General features: G+C 44.2%; 1 protein-coding gene across 6 annotated transcripts in view; it reads left to right on the forward strand.

Annotated features, from left to right (window-relative positions):
- Positions 1-734: 734 nt before the first annotated feature.
- ZNF462 (zinc finger protein 462) overlaps positions 735-13,454 on the forward strand; it is a 180,994-nt gene continuing 168,274 nt past the window's right edge. For 5 of the 6 annotated variants that reach the window (XM_048504814.1, XM_048504815.1, XM_048504813.1 and 2 more), the window contains exon 1: positions 735-1,417. The gene's annotated coding sequence lies outside the window, so the exon portion shown is untranslated. The remainder of the gene's footprint in view (positions 1,418-13,454) is intronic. The other variant, XM_048504818.1, reaches the window with a different exon arrangement.

The raw sequence follows: 13,454 nt of genomic DNA on the forward strand, positions 1-13,454 counted from the left end.
AACTATGGGAGACAGGATGGGAGGGGGTGACTCCAAAGTTTTATTTTTTCTTTTAAAGGAGATCGCTGTGGCCAAAAACAGTGCACAAAGCTCCTCCAACAGTAGAAGCGTTTGCTCCTCAGCCTTGCAAAACTCTCTTCCTTTGTGTGTGTGTGTGTATGCATGGGGAGAAAGGAATCAAACGACAAAGCGTCTTTATTTCCGGGAGAAGACTTCAAAATACGTGCCAGAAATGGACAATTCGAGTCCCTTCTCTCTTTCTCCCCTGCTCCATCAAATGCAAGCGAAAGCGGTGTGTGTGCGGGGGGAGGAATTAAAATCAACCACGTGGTAGATCTGGGTGTCCTTTAACACCCCCCCCCCCCACCACCACACACACACACACTTTCCAACCTCCAGTTCCATTTATGTTCTTTCACCCTGCTCGAGGTGCGCGGGGTGGGGGGACAAAAAGATCCAGCTTCTCCTTAGATGGTCGCATCTCAAGGATCAGCTTTGGGGAGCCCAGAAGAAGGCATCTCCAGCATGCAGGAACCCCCGGCTGGTTTTGCTCTGCATTGATCCCTTGGACATGGCTGGTCGCAAAGACCGTGAGGAGAGCCGCGAGCTCGGGGGGCTTCTCTCAGCATCTTCAAGACCGGCGAGGGTTGGAGGTTGGAGGCACCAGCTTGGCCAAACGAGGGAAGCTCTCCAGGTCGCTTTGGCCGCCTTCCCTCCTCAGTAAGCCTGGGAGCGCCTCACACACACACACACACACACACACAAACGCACACACACAAAGAGGAAGAAAAGCCCCCAAGAAGACTCAAGTTTCCAACCACCTTTCCCATATCTTCCCAACCTCCTCCTCCATCCACATCTCCTCCTCTCCTCTCCACTGTTCTCCTGCCTTCCCCCTTTTTTTTTTGTCTTTCTCCCCCCGGGTTGTTGTTGTTGCTGTTGCTAGAAAGCCTTCTTGCACCCCCTGGTGCTGTTGCGTTTTGTGTGGTAGGCAAGGAGATTGTCTTCTTTCTCTCTCTCTCTCTCTCTCTCTCTTCTGCTCCCTCTGGTTGCTCATTATTCAGAGAGAGACACAGAGAGAGAGAGAGAGAGAGAGAGAGAGAGAGAGAGAGAGAGACGGATATCTCAGGTCATCTGCAGCTGCAGCAAGCCAGTGAAGGAGAGGGAGAGGGAGAGGGGGGGGGAGAGAGAGGGGAGAGAGGGAAAAAAAAAAGCAGGGAAAAAGATGGCGATCCTCCATTGCTGAGACCTGGCAAGGAGCACATGAGACTCAGGAGGAGAAGGAAAAAAAAGAAAGCCCCAACTTCCATAACAATTTGCAGAAGAAGGAGAAGAAGAAGAGGAGGAGCGAGGCAGAGCGGGGAAGGGAGAAGAGTGGAGCGAGACCGGCACCAGCACCAGCACCCGGGACCTGGCTGTAAGTCCTCGCGATTCAAGCCCATCTCGATTGAGGAGGAGAGAAAGGTCTTCTCGGGGGTTTTGTCCCACCGCCGCCGCCGCCGCCACCACCTCGGGTTTTTGCTCCCTCCTTTGGCTCCCTTCCTCTGCAAAGCCATTCATTCAGCCCAGCCGGAGGAAGAAGAAGAAGAAGAAGAGGAAGGGAGGAAGCAAAAATAATAATAATAATAATAACAATTGAGGTGGCGGTGGTGGTGGAAGCGGTGTGGTTTTGTTTCGGGAGAAGTCTCCGTGTCTTGCAGCGGGGGAGGAGAAGGAGGAGATGGTGGTGGTGGAGCTGGTTGCTGGTGGGGGTGGGGGGGGGATAAGGAAGGAGGCAGGCAGTCAATTGTGATATTCTTCTATATGTTGCCTGTTGTTGCATTGAGGTGGAAAGTGAGGAGCCGGGCTGAGAAGTGTGTTGTATGGGCAGTTTTGGGGGGGGGGGGGGAAGTGATTGGAAGAGGTGGGCAAGGGGAAAAAAAAAAAGGCGCTCCCAAGCGCTGAGCTGGGCTCGAACGGGTGACCTCTTTCTTTCTTTGCTTTCTGTTTCTCTCTCCGCCTTTCCTGTTCCTCTTTTCCCTCCTTGCAAAAATCTGGCCCCTTCTCTCGGGCAGGTAACGGCGGCGGCGGGGGGGGGGGGGGGCACCTCCCCCCCCCCCGCATCGATGCGCACCGGCGGCCGCCTGGGCTGAAGTTGAGCCGGCGGGGGTCTCCCCTTTGGCTGGAGAGGGGGGCCGGCTTGGCAGAGGACAGCTGGAGAGAAGCCATTACACACACAGTCCTGCTCGCTCTCCCCCTTGGAGAGGAGGCTCTGAGGGAAGGGAAGAAAGGAGGCAGGGAGGGTGAAGCAGAGGGCTTCTGGTTCAGCTCCCGGGTGTCTGGGGCTTTTCCAGAGGAGGAGAAACAGCTGAGGGGGGGCCCCCCCATCTCTCTCTTTCTCCCCCCTCCCCGCCCCGCTCTTTCTTTCTTTATCTCCTTGTCCTCCATTTGCAAGCTGTCTGCTTTGGTTCCAGTCCAGACTCCAAAACACAAAGCTACTTCTCTTTCACGCACCAGCTCTGGGCTTTCTCTCCTTTTTTTAAAAAAAAATTTTGTCCTCTTGGAGTAAGCCTCTTTCTCCTCAGCTTTGTAGTTTCTGCTGGAGGGGGTGGGTGGGAAGGCGGAGATCCTGGTGGAAGATCTTTTCGAGATCCTCTGTGCTGCACAGAGTCTGATTCTTCAGCCTTTCCTCCCCCCCCCCCCACCAGCTTTGCAGCCTCAGAGAAAGTTTTCTCTTCTTGGTTATTTGGGAAGGTCCTCCTTGGAGGGGCAGATCCAGGGTGGCCAGGGATGGGGCTCGCTCTGGGCTCGTGCCCGCTTTTTGTGCTTCAGCCTGCTTGTCTCATGAAGCCACTTGCACGTCTCAGAGGAAGTGAGTAGTTGGACAGAGGGCTATGATCTGAGTCAGGTAAGCCATGTCATGTTCTCTAGCTCCACCAGAAAATGGAGGAGAGGGAGAGCAAGGACAGGCTTTTCCACTAGACAAAGCTGAGATGGGAAGTGCTCATGCAATTATGGATGTTTCTCCATTTTTTTTTCCTGAAGCTTTGTTGGCAAAGCCGGGCTTGACAATTTTTTTCCCCCACAGTGAGCAGTTTTGTTTTTTTTCTTCTTCTTCTGATGGTCTCTCCTCTTTCTGACTTCAGGAAATGGAGGATTTGAGGAAGTTTCATACATTCTTGTCATAGATTCTCCAGAGAAAGAGAGACAGGCGCACAGAAAGAGAGAGACACACACACATGGAGGGGGAGACCCGTGTTCTGAAAGGACATCACCCTCTCACCTTTGATAGTTTGATTATGAAGGCAACCTCTTTTGATTTAACTTTTGGGGTTGGGACTTCTTGGTATTCAAGAGCCCCGATTCAGTTGACCAGAGACATGCAAGGAATAGTGAAGCCCATCTGATAAAGCTGATGATGTTCTACTGCAGAATGACACGAAATCAATATTGATCAAGCAAAAAAAAAATGTTGATAGCCTTGCAGTAGACAATCCAGTTGATGAAGCATAATGGCATGGTCTCTTTTGGAAGCTTTGTGATTTAGATAAATAATCTGGAGTTTGCATGTTTGCTACTAATGTTTTATTTTTAAAATCTACATGATGGGGTTCCTCTGAGATACCATAAGGCACATTAAAGAATGTAATTCGCTGGGAGGTGGCTTCTCTTCTTTTCAAAAATGCTTTCACAAAATGCTTTGTGAGTTTGGTGTCCAGAGATCCATGAAGTGTTCTCTGAAAATTTCCAACGTGATCCATCTAAATCTAATTCAGCTTGCCCATCTTCCTCTCTCATTGAAATCAGTAGGAGTTTTGGTTTGATTTCTGCTTTTACATGTAGTTATGAAAACTCCAGGCATGCTTCAAAATGATTTCTAGAGATGCATGGTTCCTCCCCTCCCTCCTTTCACTTTTGTTTCAGTGCTTTAATTTGGCATAGTTTAGGGGCATCCAAAGTTGATGAAAAATATATCCATAGGGAAAACACAACAATCACCACTAGCTCCCCAGTTGTGTAAGTGTTTATCTCCAGAAGAGAGGGGTGAAATAACGAGGCAGAGTAGCCATAGCCAACATTTAAGAGAAGAACTTGCATTTTTGTAGTAGATAGTGACAATTAAAAAGGCAGATCTGGAAGAGATAAATATGCATGTATACATTTAGCCAGAAGTCATGAGATGGTTGTACAACACAGTGTGAATTTGTGGAATTTTCTCTTCCTCTTTGTAAAAATGAATACAGGATACTAAATTTTGATAGATATTAAATGCTTAAGTTGGTAGCACAACTTGATTATGGTTGAATATTTCTTTCTGAGAAAGATCCCTCTGTAGTGAGTGAACAATGAAGCAGCTAATGCTGTGCAAAGCATTCCTAGGGTAGCTTTGAATGATATTGTGAGAAGCTGGACTTTGGATGGGTCTTATCGTTGATACAACTCTCTTCTGATTTGACTGAATAAATGCTGAGTGAAACCTTTGTTATTATTTTGTCTGCCATTATTAATATGTCTTTGTCCATAAGAATTTTCAAACTTTTGGAGAACTGGGATTAAGGACTTAAATTAAAAAAAAATCCCAAACATGTTGGTATGAATAGTTCTTCTCTCATTTTAAGACAAAGCTAATTTAAAGGCATCATTTAAAGGCTAGCATTGTGGACCTACAAGGCCAAGATACCTCTTTCTAATTAAACTATTTGATTAATGTCTGGTAGGAACTGAGTAGTTTACTTTGCATGCAGTAAGTGAGCATTACAGTGATACCCTTGTTTGGAAAAGATGTAAAGGCTATTTTATTCATATGAATATATCAGTCCACATTTCAGCAGTGAATGCATGATTTGCTTTCATGGTGTTTGAGCTACTGTTTGGAGATATGGCTATTTCAGACTTCCAAGGAATTTCTGGATGCTGTTGGGTCTTCAAACTTTTTCGGGGAAGTTACTGATAACACTCTTAATATATTAGTGACCAAGCTATTATTATGTCCAGTGTAAACAGTAATTATTTTTGTTGCATTTCATCTCTCTAATTGTGGCTTATTATGGGCTTCTCCAAAGAACCATTAATCCAGAAAAAATTTGAATCTGGAAAGCAGATATGATGTTGTGATATTTTAATGAAAGGTGACCATTCCATTCATAAATGACCCATAAGGTAAAGGCTTTGGTATGTGTTTAATGAGGAGAGCTGATACAGAAAATTAAAGAAATGCAAGAAACATACCCTTTTAGAAGGTTTCCTCATATCTACTAAGCGTGTTCATATGTAAGGATTTTTTAAGCCTTTCTATTTTGGGGTATGGGGGAAAATCAATGTTATATGCAAAGAGAAAATAAAAATAATTTTCCTGCTAATTTGTACCATTTCATACGTCAAGCATTATCCCACAATAAAGTGTCTGTTGTTTAGCAAGTCAACACCCCACCCACAATTGTTCCTCCCCCTAATTTGATGGTTTCATTAAAACAATATTAGGGTCAGTTAGCGCCCAATTAAAGTGAATTGGGAAATTGAATGCTACATGTCCAAGGTCTGAGCCCTGAACCTGGTGAAAGCAATCATTTGACCACACAATAGCTATTTATGCTGAGGCAGCAGTTGAGTTAAGGAGGCATTATCCATCCTGTATTTTTTTAAAAATCATACCCCTAGGAGTTTTTGAATGGAAGAATCAGATCCCATTGGAATTAATGTATTAGATTGACCCTTCATACAAGTCTTGCATAGCTGTGCATCCTTTTCATAATCAATAAGTAATCCTTAAATGTAAACTTTTCTGAATTCGGTTTCAATAATTATGTATGCTTTTTTTTTTTAAAAAAAGTATGTCTAAATTGGGTTCTGTTTGATCCAGTATCTGATTAGTATGTTTTTTGTAACCATAGGAAGATTTAAAATTAAATTATTGTATCTATTTATGGGACAAAAGGACGAGATATATTTGTTGGATGTTAATTGATCAGAAGGAATCTGATGGGGATAGTTACCGTAGTGGTAAAAGGATGCCTTTCACAAAGGTTATTGGAGTTCTGGCAGATTTGGTACTTTGAAGCCCTAAGGACTGGATGACTGGAAAATGAAGCACTGAACTCTTGTGATAGTACATACCTGAATTTTAAGGACTGCTATTCAGTAAAGATTGTTCCCAAAATGCGGGTTCCTGTTTGAAAGAAAGAGGAGTGAATGAGTAAACTGACAGCAGTTCCTGCAATGTTTTTGTGGATTATTTTTAGAGTAGCATGGTTGGAATCACAGTGCATTTTTAAGGTAGTTCTGATGTTCTAGAACTGCTTTCTCTGGGAGTTGCACCCAGTTTTTCACATTAAACTGAAATACATAGGCCCACAACGGCGACAGGGAAACCTCCCCAAGAGTGAAACCTGTGGATAAATGGTTGTGCAACACACATTGGTTATGGCTAATTGTTCAGGCTTGGAGGAAGTAGATGGGAAGGTCTATCTCAGAGGTCTGCAACCTGTGGCTCTCCAGATGTTCACAGACTACAATTCCCATCAGTTCCTGCCAGCATGGCCAATTGGCCATGCTGGCAGGGGCTGATGGGAATTGTAGTCCATGAACATCCGGAGAGCCACAGATTGCAGACCCCTGGTCTATCTATACCTAGCTGTGGATGAAATCTGTGGATTAATGGTTACAGCTAATTGTTCCGATTTGGAGGAAGCAGGTAGGAGGGTCTATCAAGAGTTCACTGGAGGGTAATCAAGAGTTCACTGGGCATTAGCATGTTGCAAAGTGCAATTTCAAGCAATGAGGATCCTTTACAAAATTTTGTACTGAGGAATCTGGGAGAAAATAGATTCACATTGACTCAAGTTTTGGGGGAAGCATTTGTTAGTTTAGATGTCCCGACACTTTTTGAGTAATGGTGCAGTCCTAAACAGAGTGACACCCATCCAAGTTCACTGAAGTCAATGGGCTTAGAACTGTGCTAACTCTGTGTAGGATTGCACACTAATAGTCCCAAGAACACTTTCCTAGGAGTGAGATGTTTTGAACAGACCTGAGTCAGATTCTGAGCAGACCTGCTTAGTAAGCCTGATAAGACTGTGCCCCAAAATTGTTTTACCTGAGTAGTAGTCTCCTTCTAGGTTTGCCCAACTTTTATGCCAGTAAGATTTGATCCCAAATCAGATAACAAGGGTTCGCCACAAATTAAACTAGCTGCTTATGGCAGTGATTTTTAGGGGGGAAGTTGTGATAACAGATCATTTATATGAACAGGCGGAAAGTAACAAACAAGTGTTTCCCATGCTTTTTATAATAGGACCTAGGCTTGCTTGGATTTTTAAAAAAAACTTTGAGCAACAATTCCGTTATTAGAGGTTGAAGTCACAGATGCCACATGACATGCTTTTCAGCCCTATTTTCACGTAAACGACAGGCCAAACTGCTCGAATCGCGTTTCTGAGAGCAACACATGGCCATTCTGGAGGGAGAGTTTACAGTTGCGTTCTGACCCTCCTGTGCTTTATAGGGCGTGCATCATTATACTTGAAAAGCACATATTTCGTCAATCAAAATAACGGCCAGCCATCCTTCTTGTGATTTTGGAATGGTAGATTAAGCGTTGCATTCCAGAGTACTACCCCTCCTCTCCCCCCCCCTTTCCCCAGTCAGCCAATACTTGGCGGGAAGCTTTTTCCTGGGCAATGTTAATTCTTCCGGGATTCCCTTGACCCTGTGAACTGGAACACAGACTGCATTGGAGAATCTTGGTGCCTACTCTTGCATGTTTTAAATCTCTTCCTTATGATGATGTCACTGCTCACATATCAGCAGAAAGGAGAAGGGCTGGCAGGCCTCCGTTCCTAGATGGCATAAGGTGGTGAATGCACAGTGGCTTTAATTTCTCCAAGGCACTCTTCAGCTCTTCTTGCTGCATACAGTTGGAGCATTACTAGGAGGAACAAAAGGAAAAGTCTGTGTCTTCAAGCAATGTGTGATTACGGAATAAATTGCCCAATATCACAGTTACTGGTTTGGGGTTAGACAAGTGAGTGGAACAAAAATACACTGATAGCTAGTTGTTTTGAAAATTAAGAATTGTCCCATTTAGATCCAAGGAAGTGAGATTTTTAAAAAATGACTAATGATGCTGAAGATTTAATTTCATTTTGATGCTTAATGACCAAGTACTGAAAGTGTAGAGTTTAAGGGTTAATATTGGGTGTGGAAGAAACTGGAAGTCTCTGTGAAATAAGTGCTTTGTAATTTGGTGAATTTCTGTCTTTGTGTATGTTTTGGATTTTGATTTTGAAGGACAAATAAAAAATTGCCAACCACAAGTTCATGGAGCGTAGCTTTAGCAATGGCAGTTAAGTGCTGGGCAAACAAAAGAAAAGCGCAAGAGAAAGTTCAAACTGTGCATGGCACAAAGAATAAAACTTTGTGTAGCTTATTTGGCACATCAGATACTCATGTATCTGGACTGTGGGTGAAGGGGCACTGATTCTGAGCTCATCATATATGGTGGAGCTTACAGCAGTAAAGAAGTAACCAGTAGCATATAGTGACATCCTAGGCCCGTGGTGGCGAACCTTTGGCACTCCAGATGTTATGGACTGCAATTCCCATCAGCCCCTGCCAGCATGGTCAATTGGCCATGCTGGGAGAGGCTGATGGGAATTGTAGTCCATGACATCTGGAGTGCCAAAGGTTCGCCACCACTGTCCTAGGCAGAGTTGCATCCTTCTGACCCCATTGACTTTAATGTACTTTAGGAAGGATGAAACTCTGTTTAGGTTTGCATGGCTAGGCGATTTCCTTGAAGTATAGGTCTGTGGATGTCAATTGATCGTAACAACTAACATACACTATGGGCTGATTCAGAAAGGTAGTTGCACCTTCAGGTGCATCTTTAGATCTGCATGAAATCTTTTAATCTTCCACATTAGTTTCTTTCAGTGCTAATGCAAACTATCAATGTCAGCAGTTCAGGAATCTTCATGTAAAAACCCTGTAATCCTTCCCTTTAAATTTTAGCAAGTGTCTTGATAAACGTTAAGCACTTTGGTTTCTTCCTGTGATCCACGAACCAAACATTGGATTAATGGGTAGATATCCGAGCAAAGTTAGAGTTAAAACCACTTTAATTTTTCTTTAAAAAATTACTTTTGACTAATGATCGTAAATTGTTGCATGATAGGTGATAGCTGCTATTGGGAGAGACATGGTTAATGCTGCAAATGGTTGAACTTCACTATGGCATCTTTCCAGATGAGTTGACTGTTGAAAATAAAATGTTCCAGAAGAACTGGGAGAACAGGAAAGAAGTTAAAATAGCATGGTTTGTATGCCAGTGCTGAGAGAAGAAAGAGGAGGGGGAAGGCAGACAGAAGATAATTATTCTAAGTTCAACTATCTCTTTGGATGAAGGAAACAGAATTTCAGAGATGTATCTGAAGGATTCCTTCACTTCATCATTCTTCTTGTTTCCAGAAGAACCAAAAATCAAGAAATAGGAGAGCTTTGCTGTAATTGATTCCACTGGGAATAAATTGATTCCACTTTAAATACACAACTACCACCTAAAATATTTTAAGCTAAACATAGAAGAGATGCGCCAAGACACTTGGGTCTGCATGGGTTCTGTATTTTTCAGTGGAATCTTTGTGCAACAAATATTAACTTATAGTCTTGGGAACTGGTCAGATATCAAACAGTAGTCAAATATTTAACTCGTTCATTTACAAGTTGCAGCAGCTAATAGAGAGAACTATGCTAATTACAAAGAAATAATCTTTCAGAAGTTTCTAGAAGCTTTGTTAACACCATGCCTGATGACATGGAGGATCTTCATCTCAGCGGGAAACCTAGCGATAATCATGATTCTCAGCTGTCAGTCGAACCATTTTTTTCCAGTGGAAACATTTTGATGAACAACTTTGCTTCACGGTCCCTGTTGAATCCTGTCTTTGTGTTTAGAGATGCCTGCAGTGAGAACACATTGTTCACTTTAATTTGGTTTCCAGACAGGTTTAGGAATTGAAACCACCTGGGTTGCTCTGGTGTTTGCTTAAAGAGGAAGAGGGAGAAATTCCAACCTTGTTGGCTTTCCTGAAACTTACAGTGACTTTTGCTTCTGTTGACCACGGTATCAGGGCTGGCTGCTGTAGAAGGTATTCTGTTCCTTTGTGATTCCTTGCCAGAACCGGCGGTTCTGTTTCTGTGTGACTCACTGATACTGGAATGTGGTGCTTGGAAATAGCTGCTTGGTCTCATGGCCCTTGTACTGCAAGAGCCTGCTAGGTTCCATCTTGTCCCCTGTGCTGCTTAACCTTTATATGAAACTACTCCGAAAGGCCATTTGGCAATCTGGAGTAAGTTGTCCTCCATATGCACACAAATGCCCCTTCTTTGTGTCTTGCATCAGTAGATGCCCTAAACCAGTGGAAACCACGATCCACTGCAAGAGGGTCTGTAAACCGAAGTTCAGTCCAAGGTAAGACTGAGACACTGTTGCTCAGCACTTGTCAATCAGGAACTGTTTTGAACAGTTCAGCTGCTTCCGAAGGAGCAGGTATGTATCTATAGATAGATGCGCCTGTCTCCTCTGTGCATCTGTGTCCCTTCTTTGAAAGACATGATGGGGCGTGGCTGTGGCTCCATGGAAGAGCATCTGCTTTGCATACAGAATGTCCCCAGGTTCAACTCCCAGAATCTCCCGTAAAAAAGGCTCGGGTAGTTGATGTGAAAGTCCTCCAACTGGTACCCTGGTGACCACAGTTAGAGCAAACAGGACTCACCTTGATAAACCAATGGTCTGGTTCACTGTAAGGCAGTTTCACTCACCATGGTCTAGCCATGGTTATCGATACTCTAATTACATTCAGTGCAACGTGCTGTGAAGATGGTTTGTCAACTTTAGCTGGTGCAAACTGCAAAAAAAAAGAGAGAGAGCTTACTACAGTAATTAGTATGAGTTACTGGAAACATACCGTGGCAGTTCTGAAAAGTTGTTACTAGCTCCTTCTTTCTTCTGGGCACAATATACATACAGTGCTGTTTTTTTCTTGTAAACCTTAGGTGGATAGTCCAGGAGAAGGGTGCTAAAGACTGCCTTTTCCCAGTCTGTGTTGTAAGCCCTCCTCTGTGTACTTCAGCCATCAGAAATCATGGGGCATTGCAGTATGGTACCTTTTTTCTGTAACACTGTCTTCACAGAAAAATTGTCTGATGTCAGGTTTGTTATGTTTCAGGTATTAAGTGAAAAATTTGCAGTTTTGCCAGTCTTTTGATGTCTGTGGGGATTCTACCCCCGGGGATCCTAAACTTACTGCTGGCCAAGTTTACCCCAATTCGAACATAAAACAGCAACAAGAGGTGATAAGCAGCAAGGCTGTCAACATGCTGCCCCAGGAGTTAAGGCCTTGGTTAATGCTTCTCAGGTCCCATTCCTAAGGGCATTCCCTTCTAAGGCCACCCAGCATCTCAAGCCAGTGATGGGTTACCTGGCAATAGGCCTTCATCTCTAGATGGTTCAAGGTGGTTGCCTATCAGCCTCAGCTGCCAGCTACACTCCTACCTTAGTTAGGACCTTACCAGTCCCCTAGGATTTTTGTTGATTTAGGGAGATCCATTCCCCACCGCAACCTGCATGGTCTGTGCTAACCCAATCTCATCAAATTATGGAAGCTAAACAGAGTTGGCCCTGGTTAATCTGATGGGAAACCAGCAAGGAAGTCCACGGTTGGTATGCACAGGCAGGCAATGGCAAACTGCCTCTCTTTACCTCTTACCTTCAGTCCCTATAGGGCTGCCATAAATTGGCTGAAACTTGACGGTGGTTTCCATCACCATGTTCCCCATCTGATTATTTTGAATACTGTGGTGGATCCCAATATTTTGAGAGACAGTGAGCAGTCGGATAGCCTTATTGATGCTTTAATGTGGTTTTGTTGCTGATTGGTTAATTTTACACCTTGTGTTGCCACTTCTGTGGCTACTTCTTATCACTTTTTGTTGATTAAAAACATTTTAATGTTTTGGTTGATAAGAGCGCTTTATGAGTTTATAATGAGAGGCAGGGAATAAATTCTTAAAACAAATAGAAGCCAGACATGCGGTGTTCTTGGGACCAGGGAGAGCTGAACAAGACGTTAACAGAAAAGAATTGCAGAATTAGGATGTTCTGCAGAATGGGGTTGTGTCAAATGTTTGACCCCAACTCTTGCAGTGCATTGGAAGTACGGGGTTCTCAGTGCTGCCCTATCATATAACTCTATCTTGTGATGTTAGAAAACAAAAATTTAAAAAGTCAGATTTGTTTCTACTTTTGCAAATAAGAAAACCTTCAGTTGAGAACATCTCATTTGTCTCACATTCCAACCTTAGATATAACAGATTATTTACAGGATAGCCCAGGATAGCCTGATCTTGTCAGATCCCAGAAGCTAAGCAGGGTCAGCTTCAGGTCATTATGCAGAGGTGGACAATGGCAATACTACCTCTGAGTTTCTCTTGCCTAGAAAACACTACATGGGTTCCGTAAGTCAACTGAGGCTAGATGGTAAAAGGGGGTGGGGAATAAACTTCATTTTTAATATAAGCCTTACTTGTTAGAAAAACTCTGATCCCAAGACCAAGGTGAATTTCACACAGGCCATATATCAGTGGTGGCGAACCTTTGGCACTCCAGATGTTATGGACTACAATTCCCATCAGCCCCTGCCAGCATGGCCAATTGCCATGGGAGCAGCAGTGGCGTAGGAGGTTAAGAGCTTGTGTATCTAATCTGGAGGAACCGGGTTTGATTCCCAGCTCTGCCGCCTGAGCTGTGGAGGCTTATCTGGGGAATTCAGATTAGCCTGTACACTCCCACACACGCCAGCTGGGTGACCTTGGGCTAGTCACAGCTTCTTGGAGCTCTCTCAGCCCCACCCCCTCATAGGGTGTTTGTTGTGAGGGGGGAAGGGCAAGGAGATTGTAAGCCCCTTTGAGTCTCCTGCAGGAGAGAAAAGGGGGGTATAAATCCAAACTCCTCCTCCTCCTCCTCCTCCTCCTCCTCCTCCTCCTCCTCCTCCTCCTCCTCCTCCTCCTCCTCCTCCTCCTCCTCCTTCTTCTTCTTCTTCTTCTTCTTCTTCTTCTTCTTCTTCTTCTTCTTCTTCTTCTTCTTCTTCTTCTTCTTCTTCTTCTTCTTCTTCATAACATCTGGAGTGCCAAAGGTTCGCCACCACGGCCATATATAGTGTCTGCAGGGTGTTATAAAAAGTGGGGTGATGGTGGTGGGGAGACTTCACACAGGTCCTGTTCTCAAAACGAGTTTGGCCCGTTTTAGTTCCCTCAACCTGGGATTTTCAGAAAACGCTACACCAGTGTTCCTTTTGCACAATCCTGGTCTGGAAGTCCTCCCGCAAGAACCCAACAGGCAGAAGACGCTTTACTTCCCACCCTCCCACCTGTTCACTTTAGGTTACACCCCTTTCCCTATGTCAGGGAGAATCCACGCA

Source organism: Sphaerodactylus townsendi, linkage group LG07 (genome assembly GCF_021028975.2).
Source record: "Sphaerodactylus townsendi isolate TG3544 linkage group LG07, MPM_Stown_v2.3, whole genome shotgun sequence".
In the NCBI taxonomy this organism is placed as follows: domain Eukaryota; kingdom Metazoa; phylum Chordata; class Lepidosauria; order Squamata; family Sphaerodactylidae; genus Sphaerodactylus; species Sphaerodactylus townsendi.